We start from the raw sequence: 23,014 nt of genomic DNA on the forward strand, positions 1-23,014 counted from the left end.
GATGGAATAGAAACGACTGCATTGGAGCTGGTAGCATGTTGAAGGATACAGTGGAGGCAGATTCGATCTGCTCGGTTCGACGTTCAGATTAGAAGTCTCGTATGGCAAGCGCGTCCGCGACCTCCTCCGGTTGCGCGGCGCGCGAGTCGCTGGGCCTTCGCGGTGCGGCGGACGGTGAAGTAGGGCGTCCTTGTAACTCTGTCTCCTCATCCTGAGGCGCCGGGACGCCGTACGGTCCTCGTACGCATGCTGCGGATGCGGAAGCTGACGAATGAGCGGTTGCTGGACCGTGGATGCTGTGGCTGCTGGGGCATGCCGGAGGCTGGCAGCCTGTAACTGACGTTACAGTAGACATCTAGAATCACTATTCCGTGGCAAGATAGTTTGGCATTTACATTGCTTTGAACTGTTGTCGAGATATACATAACGCTCTGCATTGATCTTAAATCTTATCATGAAACCTAGAAATGAGATGCGATATCGCGTTTTGTGAAGTATTAGAACTCCATTTCTTCGATACGTAGACATCCAGAAACGCTGTTCCATCGCAAGGAAGTTTGGCATTTACATTCCTTTGATGTGTAGACGAGATATACATAATGCGTTGCATTGAATATTACATCTTATCATAAGACATAGAAAAGAGAAGCGATATCGCGGTTTATGAAGCAATGAAACACTATTGCTTCGATACATAGACATCTAGAAACGCTATTCCGTCGCAAGGAAGTGTACGATTTACATTATTTTGAATTGTCTACGAGATGAACATAACCCACTGCATTGATCTTACATCTCATCATGGAACATGGAAATGGGATGCGATATCGCGTTCTATGAAGCATTAGAACTCCATTGCTTCGATGCATATACATTTAGAAACGCTATACCGGCACAAGGAGATGTAGAATTTACATTCTTTTGAAGCTTAGTCGAAATATACTTAACGCGTGGCATTGATATTACATCTTATCATGTAATATAGAAATGAGATGCGATATCGCGTTTTGTGAAGTATTAGAACTCCATTTCTTCGATACGTAGACATCCAGAAACGCTGTTCCATCGCAAGGAAGTTTGGCATTTACATTCTTTTGATGTGTAGACGAGATATACATAATGCGTTGCATTGAATATTACATCTTATCATAAGACATAGAAAAGAGAAGCGATATCGCGGTTTATGAAGCAATGAAACATTATTGCTTCGATACATAGACATCTAGAAACGCTATTCCGTCGCAAGGAAGTGTACGATTTACATTATTTTGAATTGTCTACGAGATGAACATAACCCACTGCATTGATCTTACATCTCATCATGGAACATGGAAATGGGATGCGATATCGCGTTCTATGAAGCATTAGAACTCCATTGCTTCGATGCATATACATTTAGAAACGCTATACCGGCACAAGGAGGTGTAGAATTTACATTCTTTTGAAGCTTAGTCGAAATATACTTAACGCGTGGCATTGATATTACATCTTATCATGTAATATAGAAATGAGATGCGATATCGCGCCTTATGAAGCATTAGAACTCTTTGCTTTGATATGTAGATATTTAGAAACGCTATACCGTAGCAAGGAAGTATGTGCTTTACATTCTTTTGAAGTGTAGACAAGATATACATAATGCGTTGCATTGAATATCGCATCTTGTTTTGAAACATAGAAATGTGATGCGTTATCGTGTCCTATGATGCAATAGTTATCTAATGCTTCAATACGTAGATATCTAGAAACGCTATTTCGCCGCAAGGAACTGTGGCATTTATATTCTTTTAATGTGCTGAGGAGATATACATAACGCGTTAGCATTGATACTACATCTTATTATGAGATATAGAAATGAGATGCGATATCGCTTTTCATGAAGTATTAGAACGCTACTGCTTCGAAACGTAGACATTTAGAAACTCTATTTCGTAGCAACGAAGTGGGGCATTTACATTCTTTTGAAGAGTGGACCAGACATACATAACGCGTTGCATTCAATATTACATCTTATCATGGGACATAGAAAAGTTATGCGATATCGCGTTTTATAAAATGTTAGAACCCTATTGCTTCGATGCGTAGACATCCAGAAACGATATTCCGTCGTAAGGAAGTGTGGCGTTTACATTCTTTTGAAGTGTAGACGAGATATGCATATCGTGTTGCATTGAATATTACATCTTGTCGTGAGACGTAAAAATGAGATGCGATTTCGCTTATTATGAAGCATCAGAACCCTACTGCTTCGACACGAAAACATCTAGAAACGCTATACCGCAGAAGGAAAGAGCGGCATTTACGTTCTTTTGAAGTGTGGACGAGATATACATAACGCGTCGCATTGATATCACATTTTATCATGAGACATAGAAATGATGTGCGATATCGCATTTATGAAGCATTAGAATTCTTTTGCTCCGATATGTGCACATCTAAAATGCTATTCCGTAGCAGAGAAGTGTGGGCTTTACATTCTTTCGAAGTGTTGACATGATATTGCCTGCCCTGCACCAGGACGGTAATCGGGTGTGCTTCCTCACCCGGACGGGTATACACGAACGGAATCTACCATCTACCTCCGAGTTACACCCACCTCACTGAAACGGGCGATGGAAAAATCCAGCTACTAAATTCAGCTACTCCGTCGGAGACAAATCCCAACCGCCGGTATACCCACGGGAAACCTCGGGGGGGGGGGGGGGGGAGAACTCAGTACGTGTACGCGAACACGCTCACTCCGACCTTTTTTGAATTAAGATGGATCAGTTGGGCCAAATTTATTGATGATCCAGTCTGCCAGCCTCAGTCTTATTCAATTTTACTCTATGAATATGGCTCGGACTAGCTTGGGCAAATTAATAATGCACCAAACCTCCGAGTCGCAGTATTATTCAATAACCCCAGAGCCCCATTAGTCGCCGGGCAAGCCCGACGCCCAGGTTCCACCACGAGGAGGTGGGGATGGGTACTTCCTGGACACCCAGGTTCTGGAACCCGTAAATAGGAACAGGTTAGGAATCTCGTTAATCCATTCATGCGCGTCACTAATTAGATGACGAGGCATTTGGCTATGATCTACGTAACGGACTAAAACCGTCTGTCGTTCTTCCGAGGTAGGCCCCTCGTTGGCTATCAATAATAATAAAAATATAAAAATTCTATGGGAAAAATAAGGATAAAAATAAGGATAAAAATAAGGAATAAGGTAGAAAAGGTAAAAGGAAAGATAATATGTCCACAATGTAGAAAGAAAACAAAAACAAAATATCAAAATTTGGAATAACAACAAAGTCAGGAAAAGTTTGTAAAGAAAATCAAGGGTCTAAGGAAATAGATATAGAAATAAGCTTAGAGGTAGAAATTAAAGAGGAATAAGGATGAATTGCAACATTAACAAACAATAACAACCAATAAATAATAATATTATCCATGCGTTAACTATTTACAAGATTGTTCCCGTGAACTATTTTAGATCCATAATATTAATCAAACTCACTCCACTATTTACAAATTTAGCTTAAATATAATTTCTAAGCAATTAACAGAGTGATTAATCATAATCGATGAATGCATTAACTATCTCGATTGATGACCTTAACGCTATTAAGGAAGCTGTAAGAATGTCATCTTGAGGTATTTCGAGAAAGGTGAATGCATCCCTCGTAATTTTAGGTATAGCACCCCTAGAACCAACAACTATAGGTACCACTTTAGCTGTCTGACAATTAAATTTAACTTTTAAATCTTCAGCTATATTTTTATATTTTTCTTCTTTTTCTTTATAATCTTCATGCAAAGATTGTTTATCCTCATATCTTATTGTAACGTCAATTACATATAGTTTATCACCTTTTTTATAAATTATATCTGGTTTCTTAAGTTCGTTACTCTCTTTCATTAATTAAGACTTCTGGATAAATAAGACCCGTTTTTGATAAGCGATTAATCAGTAGATCATATATATCATTATGTCCTTTAATGCGTTTCCGCTTAGTATGTAAACACTGTCCTAATATATGACCAAGTGTTTCTGGAGTATGGTGACATTTGCGACAATGGATATCTATGTTTTTCTTAAACTGGTACAAAACAACCCTAGTGCCTACAATATTAGTACGTAACCTTATCGCGTCAGTATAACGCGAGGCACGAAGCAACTTGGGGTTTTGCAGCCAATAATTTCCATAGACGTTTGCAGACCTTGCAGATGTTTCTCCTGCCAGTCCTTTTGATCTTTTCTTTACAACTTTATCTTTACTTCATCTATTTCATTAATCGTTAGTGGCCAATTTAGTTGATACTTTTAGCTACGTTTTTGTAGAATTTTGTTAAACTAGTGCATTCCAAGGCCAATCAAGTAGTCTCATCTTCAGACTGAGACATTTTAACACCGCTTTTAAGTTGTGAGAGTAATATTACATTTTTTAATCTTAATAATCCTAAACCCCCATCTTTCCTAGGTGTATAACAGAAGCCTATTGATGTTGAAGTTGGTAAATGCAACATATTCTTTATTTCCTATCTTATTTCTCTATCCAAAACAGCTAGTAAAGTTGCACTAGGCGGATTCATTATTAAACTATAAATAAATTTAGGTTGAATATATATTTGAAATAAATCTAATTTTTGTGCAATTTTAAGTTTTAACTTTAAAGTATTTCTAAGGGCATTAAGTAAAAGGGGACCTGAAACATTCTTTTCTAATCCACCCCAGGAGCTAAATTTTATACCTAAATAATTAAAAGTGTTGTCTGGTTCAATATAGGGGATTTTTTCATTATTAACCATTATAGATGGATCTTCAATATACCATGACCTTCTACTATGTACAATTTGAAGTGTAGCACATTTAGGAACTGATAATTCCATATTTAACTGCTTTAAAAACTTACTTAAAGTATTTATTTGATGACGTGCCGCTTCTTTATTTTTTGCCAGAAGGACGATATCATCTGCAAAGGCTAGAACCGACAAATTTTTACCTCCTACTTCAATACCGTCATTATGCTCCTGGAGTTGATTCAAAAATGGATCGAGTACAATGTTAAATAAGAAGGGAGAGAGCGGGTCTCCCCGCTTTACACCGCGCTTAAGATTTATTACGGTTTTTTCACCATTAGCGCACGTAATACGCGTTGAACAATCATTATACATATCGGCAATAATATTACATAAGTAACTAGGAACTCTTGCTCTATCTAGTTGTTTATGGATTGCTTGATGCGGCACGGTATCAAACGCTTTTGCAATATCCACTATTGTTGCCACTTCTCCGTTCACACTTTTCATTACTTCAATAGCGTCGGTAAGTATCGAAACATTACATCTGCATCCGTCTTTACGAGTAAATCCTTTTTGACGAATATTAATATTAATAAACTGTCTTAACTTTTTATCCAAAATTCTTGAGAAAATTCTGGCTATAATTGGCCCGATTGTAATTGGACGCCAATTTTTAAGATTATTTAAATCTGAGTTAACCTTAGGAATTAAAGTAGTTCTGTTAATCTTCCAAACTCGAGGGTAATATTCACATCGCAAAAGTATATTAAATAATTTAGTTAAGATTTCTGGCATACCTTTTTTAACAAGATGAATTCTCACTACTCCATCGGTACCTGCTGCTGAAGTAAAGTTAGTTCGTTTTAATCTATCTATTACATCTTGAACCGAGATATTAGGGCAAATTTCCATCATGCTTCGCCTATCGCTGTTTATTGGCATATAATTACTCTGTGGGTTGGTTGCTTCCCATAATTTCTTATAAAATTGATCTACTACCGAAGCTTGGGGTAAAGTAGATCTATCCGCCATAAAAGAAAAATCTCCTTTAATAGCGTAATCAGCTAGGCGTTTTGGGCATTTTTTAAACAACTCTTGACACCTTGCGTAGGCAAAACGCTTTCTAGAGGCATGTTTGGTTGAATGGAGATCGGATGACTGTCTAGTATTCATTTGATTCCGTTTTTGTTCATTAGCCCTATTATTTTTCTTTTATTTTTGTTTCCGCTTGATGTATCTACGCCAATTAACACAGGCTTAAGTATTTTATCTATAAATTTCTCTATTCTTTCCTTAATATTTACATTTATAACTTCATTTGCATTTAACTCAGATAATATAGCGTCCAATTCAATATTTGCTCTTTCGAATTTTGAGCCTTCTGGTAGTTCAATAGTTTTAATATAGTCTAAAATAAAGGAAATCCACTCATTATCACTCACGGTTGTACTTATATTTATCATTTCTTGTGGCTCGTCTTCATTAGCACTAAGATATATTTCTTCTTCAGACTCGGAACTCGAACACTCAACTTGTGCTGTACTCTTAGCTCTAAGTTGCCGCCTCTTGTCGCTAATTTGCTTACAAGATTTAGATGATAGAAATTTCTGAATTTCTTTATTAATTTGGCGCTTATCCTGAAACCTTCCCTCAAGTTCGATCAGCAGATTAACTTCATCTTGGGTCCACTCATACGCTTTACGACCACCAGTTTTTTTGCTTTTCATTTGTAGCATTCGTTTTTAGTTCCGAACTTCTGGATGTTTTCTACGTTCATGGATCGAGAGGCCACTTTGTGAATTAAAACTGAGTTCACAGTGCTCACAGGAGTATGGTAACGAGGTATCAGGCGGCCCCTTACATTTCGGGTAATGGCATACCCAATTATGAATGCCTTTAAACTGTCGAAGGCATTTACTGCAAATATAATATATTAATTCTTGTTTATGATACTGGATGATATGCGATTTTAGGCTCCTCATATTTAACAGGCCAATATGCATACCCTTTTGGAAACAACAGCTACATGTTGAGTTCGGAGTGAGTGGTAACTCTATTTTAAATAGTATGGCCGAATTCGTAGTCCGTTTACTCGCCAGGGCGTCAACAATGGTTCCTTGATCAGTAGCGGATAAATCCGCCACGAGCGAAATGGAACCTGATTCGCTCGTGTCCGAGGCATCATTAACTGTGTCCATTATTTGTTTCTAATAATAAATGTGAAATCGATACATCAAATCCCCACGTTTCCTCTCTTGTCCATACATCTGCGATTGTCTGCATCAAAATACAACCGGGCGCACCTTGGTGCTGAATCAAAATTTTGTTTACTGCCAAAGTACAGTATTTCTAGCTATCTAGCCAGTACAATACAGATCTTAATTTGTACTCTTAACTTACGGCACAGTTTACCGGTTGTTGCTGGACCTCATTTAGCCACATGCTTCAGCCAGATAATCAACCAATAAGTCAACCATCTGACCGGAGCACGTGTTACCGGCGATACCTATGGGAGGTAGACGACCAGCTAGGGTCAGGAAAGGCTAAAGAACCTAATAAAAGGTCTATATTGCGCATCACCGACTCAGGTAACTATGACTCTCTTAAGCGTGCACGCGGATCCATCAGGGCCACTCGATGTGAAGGTGGCTCCCTATCCCTCCGCAACTCCACGAGGTGGGAGCCGGGCAACGTCCGATTCATAAGAATCGGGCGGCAGCGCCGGAGGGAAGGCGCCGATGAAGCCTCGGGCACCCTTAAGAGAGTCATAGTTACTCCCGCCGATTACCCGCGCTTTTTTGAATTTCTTCACGTTGACATTCAGAGCACTGGGCAGAAATCACATTGCGTCATCACCCTTGGGGGCCATCGCAATGCTTTGTTTTAATTAGACAGTCGGATTCCCCTAGTTCGTGCCAGTTCTGAGCTGAGCGTTGAATGGAGGCCGAAGAGGACGACAGCTACGGCGAACCGCCGCTGAAGCCTCGCAGCAAAGAAGATCCGTGGGAGGCCAAGGCACGGGACCGAGCTCGGATTCCGGGTTACGCATGCACGAAGCAGCGGTCCGTTCAGCTCGCCCAGGCCCGGCACGTCAGCCAAACCCACTTCCCGACCAAGCCCGACACGCCCCGCTCCTCAGAGCCAATCCTTATTCCGAAGTTACGGATCCAATTTGCCGACTTCCCTTACCTACATTAATCTATCGACTAGAGGCTCTTCACCTTGAAGACCTGCTGCGGATATGGGTACGAACCGGGGCGACACCTCCACGTGGCCCACTCCTGGATTTTCAAGGTCTGAGGGGAAGATGCGGACACCGCCGCAACTGCGGTGCTCTTCGCGTTTCAAACCCTATCTCCCTGCTAGAGGTTTCCAGGGAACTCGAACGCTTATACAGAAAAGAAAACTCTCCCCGCATCTCCCGACGGCGTCTCCAGGTCATTTTGGGTTACCACGACGAACACTCTTATGAGGGCCCGGATTGGTATACGGTTCCGCTGCCGGGTTCCGGAATAGGAACCGGATTCTCTTTCGCCCAATGGGTGTGACTTTCGCTCACTTTATTTTTGTGTATTGTTCCTCGAGATTGTTGCTTTTAGTACACCACATTTACGTAAGATTTCTCGTAGGGCTTAGGATCGATTGACTCGTGTGCAACGGCTGCTCACACGAAACCCTTCTCCACATCAGTCCTCCAGGTCCTCGCTGGTGTATTTGCTACTACCACCAAGATCTGCACCGACGGCGGCTCCAGGCAGGCTCACGCCCAGACCCTTCTGCGCACACCGCCGCGACCCTCCTACTCGTCAGAGCTTCATGAAGGACCGACATGCTTTCGCGTGCCTTCCCACTTGCCACTGACGGCGGAGTATAGGCGCGACGCTTCAGCGCCATCCATTTTCAGGGCTAGTTGCTTCGGCAGGTGAGTTGTTGCACACTCCTTAGCGGATTCCAACTTCCATGGCCACCGTCCTGCTGTCTTAAGCAACCAACGCCTTTCATGGTATCCCATAAGCGTCGACTTAGGCGCCTTAACTCTGCGTTTGGTTCATCCCACAGCGCCAGTTCTGCTTACCGAAATTGGCCCACTTGGAACTCTGATCCGAAATCTCGTGGCTTCATAGTTCAAGTTCGTTCAAGCAAGCCAGAGATCTCACCCATTTAAAGTTTGAGAATAGGTTGAGGTCGTTTCGGCCCCAAGGCCTCTAATCATTCGCTTTACCAGATGAGACTCATCGCACATATGTTCAAGTATATCTCTTTGAGTGCCAGCTATCCTGAGGGAAACTTCGGAGGAAACCAGCTAACTAGATGGTTCGATTAGTCTTTCGCCCCTATACCCAGTTCCGACGATCGATTTGCACGTCTGAATCGCTACGGACCTCCATCAGGGTGTCCCCTGACTTCGTCCCAACGTGTACGCTCTAGGTGCGCCTCTTCTCGCGATGAGAACGAGACGCCCCGGGAGTGCGAGGCCGCATAGGTCCACGGCCCATCCTCCCTTGGTCGATGCGAAGGCCGACTTTCACTTTCATTTCGCCTTTAGGTTTTCATAAATCCCAATGACTCGCGCACATGTTAGACTCCTTGGTCCGTGTTTCAAGACGGGTCCTGAGAGTACCCAAAGCAATAGCGTCGCCGACCGGTAATTCGAAGCTTGGCCAGTCCGAGGACACCGTCTGCTAACAGCTGGCCAGGCCTGGAACCGGCGCAAAGTCCGTACCACCGGGTAGTCTGACCGAGCTTGCGGCGGGCTAGACGCACATACATTCGAGAATGGATTGGTTGCGGCCCAATACCGTACGAGTACCGTCGCGCAGCCGGCCGGGCGACCGAGGGTCTGCCGCGTGCGCAAGATTGCGACGCCACAGGCGCCCACTCGGGCCGTAGACCGACGCGTAACGGGTCGCGACGTTCTACTAGGGGAGAAGTGCACGACTACATCACCGGAACGTTCGCCGACGACGGCGTGCCGCTCGCCGTAGTACCGCGAGGGTACCACCGGGGCATCGCGCGCCATCGGGAGCCGGTATCGTCGTCGATGAATCTCTCCATTCGATCTTTTGGGTTCCTCAGGTTTACCCCTGAACGGTTTCACGTACTCTTGAACTCTCTCTTCAAAGTTCTTTTCAACTTTCACTCACGGTACTTGTACGCTATCGGTCTCGTGGTCGTATTTAGCCTTAGATGGAGTTTACCACCCACTTAGGGCTGCACTCTCAAGCAACCCGACTCTAAGGAGAGATCCTCCCGAATCGCGTACCGGTCGCTACGGACCTGGCACCCTCTGTGGGTAAATGGCCCCATTCAAGATGGACTTGGACGCAGTTCGTTGTCTCCGGATAAACGAATCCCCCCGAACACTACATTTCCCAGCGGCGGAACCGCAGGATTCAGTGCTGGGCTCATTCCTGTTCGCTCGCAGCTACTAAGGAAATTCTGGTTAGTTTCTTCTCCTCCGCTTAGTAATATGCTTAAATTCAACGGGTAACCTCACCTAAAAAAAAGAGATTCGTATGTATAAATATATACAAGACGAGGAGAGAGCATTGGCGAATGCGGACGGCAGACGACGAAAAGAACTTTCGTCCATCTACGACACAGCGATCCTTTGATTTACCGCTCGAGAAACCGGCAAGAAAAAACTACATGCACCTCTCTTCGTTGTTGTTCTCGTCGAAGCGTTTTATGCACTTTGCCAATGCCTTTCGTGTGTCGATATTTCTTTTATATAAGATTCGTAAAAAATATAAAAGAAAATACGAGACTCTCGCTAGACGACCAAACTACCGGCGTTTCTTTAACATCCGTCCTCTTTATCGTCGTAGCTGCGAACGATTAACAACCGTTTATACTCTCCAGCGGTTCCCCATCTTCCGCGCGTAACACGCAGAGATCGAAACGGAGCGGCTCCTTTTCCCCCGATTTTATTACCCTGATCCTTCAGAACAAAGGACAAGCCGAGTTGGAGCGCCCGCACGAATCTCTGTGCTGCGTGAACGGGAAATAAAAGGGAACGCACGCGTGGAAAAGCGTACGATGCGATCGTAGCGCAAGCTGCGCTTCCGGGGACTGGATGACCGGCTTTTGGTCGCGCGGTCCCGTCTCGACAACGAAGACATGGGGTGACCAACGCACTCGATGATCACGAAGTAGGGCAGTAGTACCTTGCGGCACCGAAGCAGCACCTCGTCGAAGAAAAACTCGAGCCTCCCCATAGGGGAGCCAATCTTCCCGTATCTGCTCTGAAAACTCTCTCCTTTATCGCGCGTGTTACCGATTCGAGTTTCGCTTCGGGAGATCTCTGAAGCGCGGACACACGTCACAGGCCAGAAACATTGCGACGCTACGGGCGCAACGACGGCCTATGTTCGAGTGACGGTCCGCGCGAGAGATCTCTTTTTCCCTCGCGGAAACATGGTATACACACGCGGAGAGAACAAAGAGAACGGGTTATTCTGATCGAACACCCTGGGGCTGTACGAGGAGAACTTCGAATGATCGGATGCGCATCATCGTCCCTCGCGTTACGACGATGTCGCTCTCTCTCTTGTATATCTCTTCTCTCTCGACCGAGAATTCTCCCTCGGTCTTGCGGCGTGAAAAAAATTCATTTTAAACGACGTCGAGCGCGCGGTATGTTCGTATCGTGCGCTAGAGGCAGGCGAAGGCGATGCAGGCCGGCGATGGCGGGTGTGGGAATTCGGAACGCGGAACAAAATCGGCGATCGAAACACGAAGCGGTTCCCGTGGGCGGTCGTCCGTTTAACGGACGACTCACGACGCCACGAAGAACTCACGCGAGTTCGCGATCGACACACCGTCGAGTTCCGTGAATACGTTTACGCACGCCGCACGCGCACACACGTCGCCAATCGCAGATTGCCTCGGCACGGCCACAGACGACTCGGACGAACGTCCAACGATCGCTCGTACGTTGCGTATCGCTCCTCCTCCTCCCTTTCTCGGTGCCGCCCGAACTCAGAAACGTTCGTAATTTAATTCGAGAATGAACGACGGCGGACAGATTCGAGCACCGTAGGGAAAAAAGATTCGACGAAACGCAACGCAAGCAGTATTCTGGTTACGTGAACGACCCTCAGCTAGGCGTGGTCCAGGAATTGTATCCGTGGACCGCAATGTGCGTTCGGAATGTCGATGTTCATGTGTCCTGCAGTTCACACGTTGACGCGCAATTAGCTGCGTTCTTCATCGACCCACGAGCCAAGTGATCCACCGTTCAGGGTAATCGTATATGTATATTTTATTGATCTTTAAGTCTCTTGGTACTAAAGTTCGAACAAGTCGATACCCAAACGTCTCCGGTGAAATAGACGCGGTCGTCGCCGAACCGTGGCGGCTTTCACCGCTCGACGGAGTTCGAGGCGACACGATATATCGGTCCTACGGATGAAACGCATACGCCGATGGTTGGCGCGTAAGGTCTCCCTTAAAGTTACGAAGAATGCACACGCACGTCCAGGTATGAAGAAAAAAAAATCTTTCAAAAATTCGTTAGGACTCCTCCGCGTACCAGCAGCCTCGAAGCGGTCTTTTTCCTCCCGGCAACGCGAAGCGAGTATAAACTGTTCGAGCTCGCAACGGCAGGATTACAGACTCTCGACAACGAGGACAACGGGCAACGCGGAATCGACCCCTCTGGAACAAACGTGCGCGTCGAACTGAGAAGAAAAAAAATCAAACACCCAGCGGCGTATTGCTTTCGAGATCAACAAGACGCTCTCGTTCGGGTTAACATAAACAATGTTATCGTCGATGGAACACTCGTCGTCTTCGTGCACAGTCTCGAGGCAGTCTATAAGAGTTTTCCCCGGCAACACGAAACGAGTATAAAATTATTCGATCTCGCAACGGCGGGTTTCTCCTCAGACTCTCGACAACGAGGCTTGAGCGCGAGCGACGAATCGTCCCCTCCGAAAGAATGAACGATGACGACGGTCTCTTCAAAATTCCAATACCACCCAGTCGTGTCGATTCCAACGAGGCTCAGGTAAACGAAAAAAATTCGTACATTCGTTAGGACGCTCCACCGTTCGCCCAACCACAGCCTCGAGCGGTCTATATTTTTCCCGACAACGCGAAGCGAGCAAGTAAAGTTCGATCTCACAACGGCGGGTTTCAAGACTCTCGACAACGAGGTTATGGGTGGACGGCACAGAACGGAACGGGTCCCCTCTGAGCTGAACGGCACACACGGCACCCACTTCTGGGAGTGGGAAAACGGCAAAGTGCAATATATATATATATATATATATATATATATATATATATATATATATATATATATATATATATATATATATCGTATTATATATATAACACATTCTTTCATTTTTAACGTATTTTCGTTAATGATCCTTCCGCAGGTTCACCTACGGAAACCTTGTTACGACTTTTACTTCCTCTAAATAATCAAGTTTGGTCATCTTCCCGATAACATCGGCAATGCAGAGGCATTGGCCGCGCACCAGTTTGAAGACCTCACTAAATAATTCAATCGGTAGTAGCGACGGGCGGTATGTACAAAGGGCAGGGACATAATCAACGCGAGCTTATGACTCGCGCTTACTGAGAATTCCTCGTTCATGGGGAATAATTGCAAGCCCCAATCCCTAGCACGAAGGAGGTTCAACGGGTTACCCGGGCCTTTCGGTCAGGGAAAACACGCTGATTCTTTCAGTGTAGCGCGCGTGCGGCCCAGAACATCTAAGGGCATTACAAACCTGTTATTGCTCAATCTCGTGCGGCTTAAAGCTGCCTGTCCCTCTAAAAAGATTTGTTTGTACGTTGGTAGTAAAAGCCCAGCGGCCGAAGCCGGGGGCCTTCGAGATACCATAAGTTACGTCTATTTAACAGGCTAGAGTCTAGTTCGTTATCGGAATTAACCAGACAAATCGCTCCACCAACTAAGAACGGCCATGCACCACCACCCACCGAATCAAGAAAGAGCTCTCAATCTGTCAATCCTCCTGGTGTCGGGGCCTGGTGAGGTTTCCCGTGTTGAGTCAAATTAAGCCGCAGGCTCCACTCCTGGCGGTGCCCTTCCGTCAATTCCTTTAAGTTTCAGCTTTGCAACCATACTTCCCCCGGAACCCAAAAACTTTGGTTTCCCGGAAGCTGCCCGCCGAGTCATCGGAGGAACATCGGCGGATCGCTGGTTGGCATCGTTTATGGTTAGAACTAGGGCGGTATCTGATCGCCTTCGAACCACTAACTTTCGTTCTTGATTAATGAAAACATTTTTGGCAAATGCTTTCGCTTTAGTCCGTCTTGCGACGATCCAAGAATTTCACCTCTAACGTCGCAATACGAATGCCCCCATCTGTCCCTATTAATCATTACCTCGGGGTTCCGGAAACCAACAAAATAGAACCGAGGTCCTATTCCATTATTCCATGCACATAGTATTCAGGCGAAGATAGCCTGCTTTAAGCACTCTAATTTATTCAAAGTAAAGATACCGGCCCACATAGACACTCAGTGAAGAGCACCGCGATGGGATGTCTGTTGGACCGCCCCCGAAGGAGCTAAGCCCACCGGTAGGACGTATCACATAATGCCAGTTAGACACCGCGAGCGGTGAACCGACACTGTGACACACAGATTCAACTACGAGCATTTTAACCGCAACAACTTTAATATACGCTATTGGAGCTGGAATTACCGCGGCTGCTGGCACCAGACTTGCCCTCCAATTGATCCTTGCTAAAGGATTTAAAGTGTACTCATTCCGATTACGGGGCCTCGGATGAGTCCCGTATCGTTATTTTTCGTCACTACCTCCCCGTGCCGGGAGTGGGTAATTTGCGCGCCTGCTGCCTTCCTTGGAAGTGCTAGTTGTTTCTCAGGCTCCCTTTCCAGAATCGAACCCTGATTCCCCGTTACCCGTTACAACCATGGTAGGCGCGGAACCTACCATCGACAGCTGATAAGGCAGACATTTGAAAGATTCGTCGCCGGTGCTAAATGACCGTGCGATCAGCTGTGGGTTATTCAGAGTCACCAAAGCAAACGATGGACGCACGGACGAACCGCACGCCACCGATTGGTTTTGATCTAATAAAAGCATTCCTCCCATCTCTGGTCGGAATTCTGATTTGCATGTATTAGCTCTAGAATTACCACAGTTATCCAAGTAATTTCGTGTACAATCTAAGAAACCATAACTGATTTAATGAGCCATTCGCGGTTTCACCTTATTTCGGTATGTACTGAGACATGCATGGCTTAATCTTTGAGACAAGCATATGACTACTGGCAGGATCAACCAGGGAACCGTACTATTCGTTACTCCTCTCGCTCCTCTTTACTTTCTCTCACCATCGTCACATCGTTCATAGTAGTTCCTCCAAACGTCGTCGGTTATATATATATATGTTTGGGTGTTATGGTCAACTTGTATTATTATTCGGGCTTTTCCTGTATGTTAGCACTTTAGCATTTTAGCTTTTTGGAGACTGGATAGGTATATATAAATCCACGCTCTCTTAGCGTACTGGACATTTCGTACACGTTGTCACGTCCATTTTTTCATTTCGTTAATTTTAAACTTTGTTGGTCCGAGAACTCGGATTCCAAAGTTCCAGAATTGATGCAAGGGTGGTACAATTTATACCCAAGTTTGAAAAACTCGCATAAAAGGTCACCAACGCCGCCTTAGGACGCTTGCCACAAATGGGACATTCGGTCAAAGACTCCGACCCGTAGCCATGCAGTGTGGAGAAAAATTCGATCACCGACACGGCACAGAGCAGTCGAGAACGTATTCTCGAGGAGCGGTGGACTGCTTCTCAACCGAGGTCATAGAATATCCACGCGCCCGAGCGCTACTCCGGCCGACCCGCTCGAGCCAGCGAGTCTTCTTACAGATACGAAACGGCCGGCCGGTAGGCCGGCGCCGCGCGGTCCGACGCACGGGCGCTTACGGTGGTAAACTCCCGCGGCAACGGACCGTCCGGAGAGACCGTTGTAACTTAGTCGCGCGGCGAACACACGTATAAAGTCCTATTAACGTTGAACTTTTATGCACGGAAATTATGTAGACCTATTAAACATTGATGAATAAACATATTTTCGAGATGTAACAAAATTTAATCGATCGGAACATAGAAAAAAAGCAGTTGCAAAATTCGAAAAAACGAAAGAAAAGAAATATCGAAAATCTAACACGTACGATCGATTACTACTATTAAATTAAGCAATATTATTTTTAAAAAACCATTTGTTTACAAATAAAAATTATGGACAAATCGCAAAAAACCTCCGGAAGTGTCGTTTCCAAACGGTTAAAAATAATTTATTCGATTAAACAATGCTACGGTAAGTACAATCAATAGGTTTTATTAAAGTTTCTAAAAAAAAATTTACAGGTCAACAGTTTAATTAACGAGAAAATAGCGAAAGAACGCGAGTGAATTTTTTCGTCGCGTAAATTTTCTAAGTCCCACGGTCGATCCGTACCTCTAGGTGGGAATATTAACTCCCTCTCGGAACTTTTTCAAGGTACCGCAGACGATTTCTAACTCTCGCTCGGCATTTTTTTTTCCAAACTATCGCCAATATACGAATTTTAACTCTCGGTAGGATTTTTTTTATCAAACTACCCCCAATATACGAACTTTAACTCTCGGTAGGATTTTTTTCAAAGTATCGTCAATGTACGTATATTAACTCTCGGTAGGAATTTTTTTTCCAAACTATCGCCAATATACGAATTTTAACTCTCGGTAGGATTTTTTTTATCAAACTACCCCCAATATACGAACTTTAACTCTCGGTAGGATTTTTTTTATCAAACTACCCCCAATATACGAACTTTAACTCTCGGTAGGATTTTTTTCAAAGTATCGTCAATGTACGTATATTAACTCTCGGTAGGAATTTTTTTTCCAAACTATCGCCAATATACGAATTTTAACTCTCGGTAGGATTTTTTTTATCAAACTACCCCCAATATACGAACTTTAACTCTCGGTAGGATTTTTTTCAAAGTATCGTCAATGTACGTATATTAACTCTCGGTAGGAATTTTTTTTCCAAACTATCGCCAATATATGAATTTTAACTCTCGGTAGGATTTCTTTTATCAAACTACCCTCAATATACGAACTTTAACTCTCGGTAGGAATTTTTTCAAACTAACTCCCGGTCCGACATTTGTATTTTGCTGTTAATCTCTTTTGCGCAATTCTTTACTAGCCAAACCTCAATCCGTACCGTCGGGTACTTGACTGTGAATAATGCGACTTGTATAACGGGCACGTTCTACTATCCAGCGTAGGTTTGGCTATTAAAGAACGCGGCCGCCGTTAGGCGGCTGCCTATGCTTGAACATGTTCTTCAGTTCTCTTTATTAAGCGCGTTTATTCCGTTCACGCCGTCGGCCGTCTATTTGGAAGGTGCCAGCGGCGTATTGTTTTGCTTCGAGTCATAAAAAAAGCCGCCGACACTAGACGTTTGATATTACGTCATCAAACGTCAGGGGTCCCGCGGCGGTATTCTTTTTTTTTCCAGGTTCCAGCGGCGTATTGCTATGCTTCGAGTCATAAAGAAGCCGCCGACACTCGACGTTTGATATTACGTCATCAAACGCCAAGTGCCAGCGGCTTGTACTTTCTTTTGCTTTTCTTATTTTGTTCGTTTAACTCTCTCTCTCTCTCTTTCTCTTTCTTCGCGAGAGAGGTGAGTGGGGTCTCGTTTAGCTTAAAAAACGAATCCCCAAGCATAGGGCTGAGTCTCAACAGATCGCAGCGTGGTAACTGTTCTACCGAGTACAACACCCCGCCAGGTACCTAGTCGTCTACAGACGATTCCGAGTCTCAACGTCGAAATTGGTGTACCCATGATCGACCGTTAGAGTGCCGCGGCCGTCGTTCGGCGAAATCCCGACGACGGATCCAAAGACGCCCGTACGGCAAATTCGGGCTCGTGCGTTGATCGACCGCGCGGACGCGACCGACCACCTAGTAGATTCACATTGTTTTGAGCCTTTCGACCCACTCGAGACTCCTAGAGATATCGTTGCCTCCTTTGACTAGAAAGGATACGGCCTTAGAGGCGTTCAGGCATAATCCCACGGATGGCAGCTTCGCACCACCGGCCGCTCGACCGAGTGCGTGAACCAAATGTTCGAACCTGCGGTTCCTCTCGTACTGTGCAGGATTACTATCGCAACGACTAATCATCAGTAGGGTAAAACTAACCTGTCTCGCGATGGTCTAAACCCAGCTCACGTTCCCTGTTGGCGGGTGAACAATCTCGCTTGGCGAATTCTGCTTCGCAATGATAGAAAGAGCCGACATCGAAGGACCAGAAAGCGTCGTCGCTATGAACGCTTGGCCACCACAAGCCAGTTATCCCTGTGGTAACTTTTCTGACACCTCTTGCTGAAAACTCTTCAAGCCAAAAGGATCGATAGGCCGTGCTTTCGCAGTCTCTATGCGTACTGAACATCAAGATCAAGCCAGCTTTTGCCCTTTTGCTATACGCGAGGTTTCTGTCCTCGCTGAGCTGGCCTTAGGACACCTGCGTTATTCTTTGACAGATGTACCGCCCCAGTCAAACTCCCCGCCTGGCAGTGTCCTCGAATCGGATCACGCGGGAGTATAATCGGCGATCGGTCGCAGACCACACGCCTCTCGTATACGTTTGATTCAAGAATTCCGTGACAACCGGGTCGAAACACCGGCGCACGCGCTCCGCCCAACCGAGTAAGTAAAGAAACGATGAAAGTAGTGGTATTTCACCGGCGATGTTACCATCTCCCACTTATGTTACACCTCTCATGTCTCCTTACAATGCCAGACTAGAGTCAAGCTCAACAGGGTCTTCTTTCCCCGCTAATTTTTCCAAGCCCGTTCCCTTGACAGTGGTTTCGCTAGAAAGTAGATAGGGACAGGTTGGGAATCTCGTTAATCCATTCACGCGCGTCACTAATTAGATGACGAGGCATTTGGCTATATTCTCTACCGGCCTTCAAAAACAAAGACCGGTATACTTCCGAGGTCTAACCCCCTCGTGAGGTATATAACAATAATAAATAAATAAGAACGAGAAACTTTTATGAATGAATTACTTCGCGAGCATACTTTTTAGTGAGGCTGCCAAAGGATTTGCCCACGAACTTGGAAAAACTAGGCAACGGGGACCCTTTCGGGAGGCGAACTTAGCCGCACACCGAAGTGTGCGCACAGGGAGACCACGCGTAGGTGTCGCCCCGGGTTCTTCATGCATAGAACCCGCCCCACGCCTTACCATACAAAAGTATGGTAAGACTCGCTCCGCTTGGTTTAAAGGCCCGAGATGGGCTAACATCAAAGTTTCAGCTGGCAGCTGCTTCGTCACAACACATTACTTTACCTTGCGGCTGCGTTAAGATTTTCTTTCGTTTGGCTAGGCATTGCTCCTCTACTTCCTATTACTACAGGCACTACTTCAGCCGATTTTCCATTCAATTTACTTTTAATCAATTCAGATGTCTCTCTATACTTATTTATTTTGCTCTTATATGCATTTTGAAGATTCTCTTTGTCTTCATACCGTACCGTCACGTCCACGACGAGGATCATTTCATGGTCTTTAATAACCATATCAGGCTTCCGCAATTCGCCGTGGACGTTGACGGTCTGCTCCTCAAAGACAGCCCATTCCCTCTGCAGCTTGTCCATTATTAACTTACATATTTCGTTGTGCCTTTTAATTCTATTTGCTATGGTATGAAAGCAATTGCCTAGTACATGGCCTACGGAATAGCGTTTCTAGATGTCTACATATCGAAGCAATGGAGTTCTATCTCTTTATAAAACGCAATATCGCTTTTCACTTCTATGTCTAATAATAAGATGTAATATTCAATGCAACGCGTTATGTTTATCTTGTCAACACTTCAAACGAATGTAACTTCCACGCTTCCATGCCACGGAGTAGCGTTTCTAGATATCTATGCATCGAAGAAATAGAGTTCAAGAGTTTCATGAAACGCGATATCGCATCTTATTTCTATGTTACATGATAAGATATAATATTCATTAGGAGGAGTTATGTATACCTCGTCTACACTTCAAAAGAATGTAAATGCCACACTTCCTTCCAGGAAAATAGCACTTCCAGGTGTCTACGTATCGAAGCAATAGACTCATAATGCTTCTAAAACCGCGATATCACATCTCATTTCTATGTTTCATGATAAGATATAATATTCATTGCGAAGTGTTACGTATACCTCGTCTACACTTCAAAAGAATGTAAACGCCACACTGCCTTGCTAGGAAATAGCGTTTTCAATGTCTACGTATCGAAGCAATAGAGTTCTAATGCTTCTTAAAACGCGACATCGCATCTCATTTCTATGTTTCACGATAAGATGTAATGTCAATGCAACGTGTTATGTATATTTCATCAACACTTCAAACCAATGTCAATCCCACGCTTCTCTGCTACGGGTTAGCGTTTTTAGATGTCTGCTTTTTGAAGCAATAGAGTTCTAATGCTTCGATGTATGTCAGTGGATTTTCATTCTCTATACAATCTCATTATGCTTCTACACTTCAAAAGTATGCGAATTCTGCTATTCCGTGCAACGCGATAGCGCTTCATATTTTGTGCGTGTCATGGTAATGCAGTTTTGTTGCTACATTCAATGCGATAGCGCAACTCATTTCAACGTTTCAAGGTAAGTAACCTGTAACCTTCTATGCTTAGCAATATGCTTCTGCACTTTTAATGAATGTCAATAGAAGGGATCCATAAAGCGGGATCGCGCTTCATAGTTTCTACGTGTCAAACAAACGTATTTCCTTGGGTCCATGCAATAAGGTGGTGAATCTATTATGAAGGTGGTAAAGCATGTACCATGTTATGTAATATTCATGTCATTATACTTGTCTGCTCCTACACAGCAATCGATTGTGAATTCTGCTGTTTCTTCCAGCGGAATGGGGTTTCATATTGTCTGCGTCTCAAAGCAGTAGATACCTAAAGCATTACACCATGCGATTGCGCATTTCATTTCGACGATTTAAAGTAAATAAACTGTAACCAATTATGCATAGAATTATGCTTTTCTGCTTCTATGCTTTATAATGATTTTGGATGTGAGAAGAACCTCAAACCCCTTTTAACTGCCTAAGGAGAAGTTAATGGTCCAGCGTCCCTGCAGGTGAGCCATGGGAGCGTTGTGCGCGAGGCGCTCCGCAATTCAAATGATCAGGAGGACCCCCCTCAGAGACACCCGAGGAGACGAGAAGAGATGATCGCTCATGTCCACTGTTCGATGGCCCCGATCAATACCAAAGCGTACAGCGCACCCCACCAAGGAGCCTCGAGGAGCTTATTCGCTAAAGCATCCCATTTTCATTCCGTACTTCTTGTATCACATATTGTGTATTGTATCTTATATCGTGAAGCGGGTGGTAATCTTCGGTCATTCGCGGTGTGTTGCGTAGTTTCTTGTAGCCCTTGTTAGTTAAACCCACGTCAAGGCCATAAATAAAGAAGCCGTGACTTCAGTATCCCGCGACCCGAGTGCGTGTACTCGGTTAGGCGTAGGCGAGAAGTGGAGCATTTCGAAGTTTCGTGGGTTGTTCCGCCCCTTGTTTCCCAGGGTCGTGTAGTCTATTTCTTTGCTGCTTTCTGAGCAGCTGGCGCCTATGAAACTATAGCCTCTCAGTTTCGAAATAGCCCTCGTTTCGGTAAATATTGTAACGGTAGATTGCTTTAGACTAAAGTACGTTTTAAACTTTAAGGCATTTGAATAATTAACTACTTCGAGCTTCCCTGACTTACTGTAGATAGGTATCCGTCGCAACTGATAGGGAACATCACTTTACGTAGATATATAGGACACACATAGCTTTAAATGCAGAACTGAGAGTTTGAGAACTTCCTTCGAAGCGTTGGTAGTGAGGAGCTCCATCGGATTTGATAGAACTTCAGAACTTACTTGCTATGAAGCTTTGGCAGATAAGGGCCATCGCGTTACTTAGAACTTTAGAACGTGCTTACTCTAACAAAGATTTCTATTGCCTTCGTCCGTTCTTTTAGAAGAGTTTTTCATAAACCACTTACTTTTCACGTTTGCAATACTTTTAAATGTGTGCGAGGTGTAATCGTTTAAGTCTTAAAATGATTACTTGGTGTTGATTATTATTTAGTAACTCGGTTATAAACGTGTCTGCATAAGATTTAATCCACATGCTTATAAGTCTGAAATTTATGCAGTCATTTGTTAGTCACTTATTGCTCAAACGACAAAGATTCTGACCACTTCAAAATGGTTGACTTTCATTAATTTTCCTAAAGTCAACATACGGTCCAACTGCCCAGTTGGATGATTGCATCATATAGATGAATTCTGGAATTAAAGGTGATGGTTTGATTTTTCTAACTCCTGTTTAGAACATCTTTCCATTGGAATGTTCAAGTATTTTTCATATTCGTAATTATTGAAAATGTTTTGCTTGGTTCTTTAATTTAATATTTAGAATTTCCTGAGAAATATTTTTTATCGTAATGAACTATATAATTGCAATTATAATTCTTTATGGAATAATAATAACAGAGAGGTATGTTTCCATTCTTGTAGTTTTGCCAAGAGTATTTAATCTTACTATTTAAAATGAAACATTGAGATTTGTTTACAATCTAATGAATTTTAATTACCTTTTGATTCAAGTTCAAAATGATAATCTTCCACAATTCAACAATTTTGTGAGCTGTCCTCAGGAATCCGCAGCTCAGTACTTATAAAATGGACGACAAACGAACAGCCTAACCAATTGTAATCAAACCGATTTTTCAATACTATTATTATCATGTTTAACTTATTCTGCAAACTATCAAAATGCCCTTCGAACAGTGTTTACTCACTTCCTTCCACCACTGTTTGCAATACGTATGTTTCATTTACTATCAAAACCGTAAGCATTATCGCATTTCTTTACTTCTTGTAAGCTTCAATGGCTTCATGTTACAGGTTGTTGAACTCGTTTTGAAATACTCTATCGTATTATGCAAGAATGAACATACCAATTAATTTTAAAAAATGAAGGTGACCTTCAAATGTCCAACATACCTCCACTTACAAGAAAACTATTTTCATCAACGTCTGGGCCCTTGGAACAATTTTATATCAGCAAAAATTTCTATGAAACTTATTGTTTCGAGAATATCTGAGATGCTAATTATCACTGCCCAACCCTGTATATTGCTA

General features: G+C 43.8%; 2 non-coding genes across 2 annotated transcripts; both read right to left on the reverse strand.

Moving 5' to 3' along the window:
- Positions 1-11,878: 11,878 nt before the first annotated feature.
- Positions 11,879-12,033, reverse strand: LOC143431662 (5.8S ribosomal RNA). The gene has a single exon (XR_013102730.1). It is a non-coding gene; the product is annotated as a 5.8S ribosomal RNA (ribosomal RNA).
- Positions 12,034-13,155: 1,122 nt separating this feature from the next.
- On the reverse strand, positions 13,156-15,080 carry LOC143431660 (small subunit ribosomal RNA). The gene has a single exon (XR_013102728.1). It is a non-coding gene; the product is annotated as a small subunit ribosomal RNA (ribosomal RNA).
- Positions 15,081-23,014: the final 7,934 nt, after the last annotated feature.

Source organism: Xylocopa sonorina, chromosome 18 (assembly GCF_050948175.1).
Source record: "Xylocopa sonorina isolate GNS202 chromosome 18, iyXylSono1_principal, whole genome shotgun sequence".
NCBI lineage: Eukaryota > Metazoa > Arthropoda > Insecta > Hymenoptera > Apidae > Xylocopa > Xylocopa sonorina.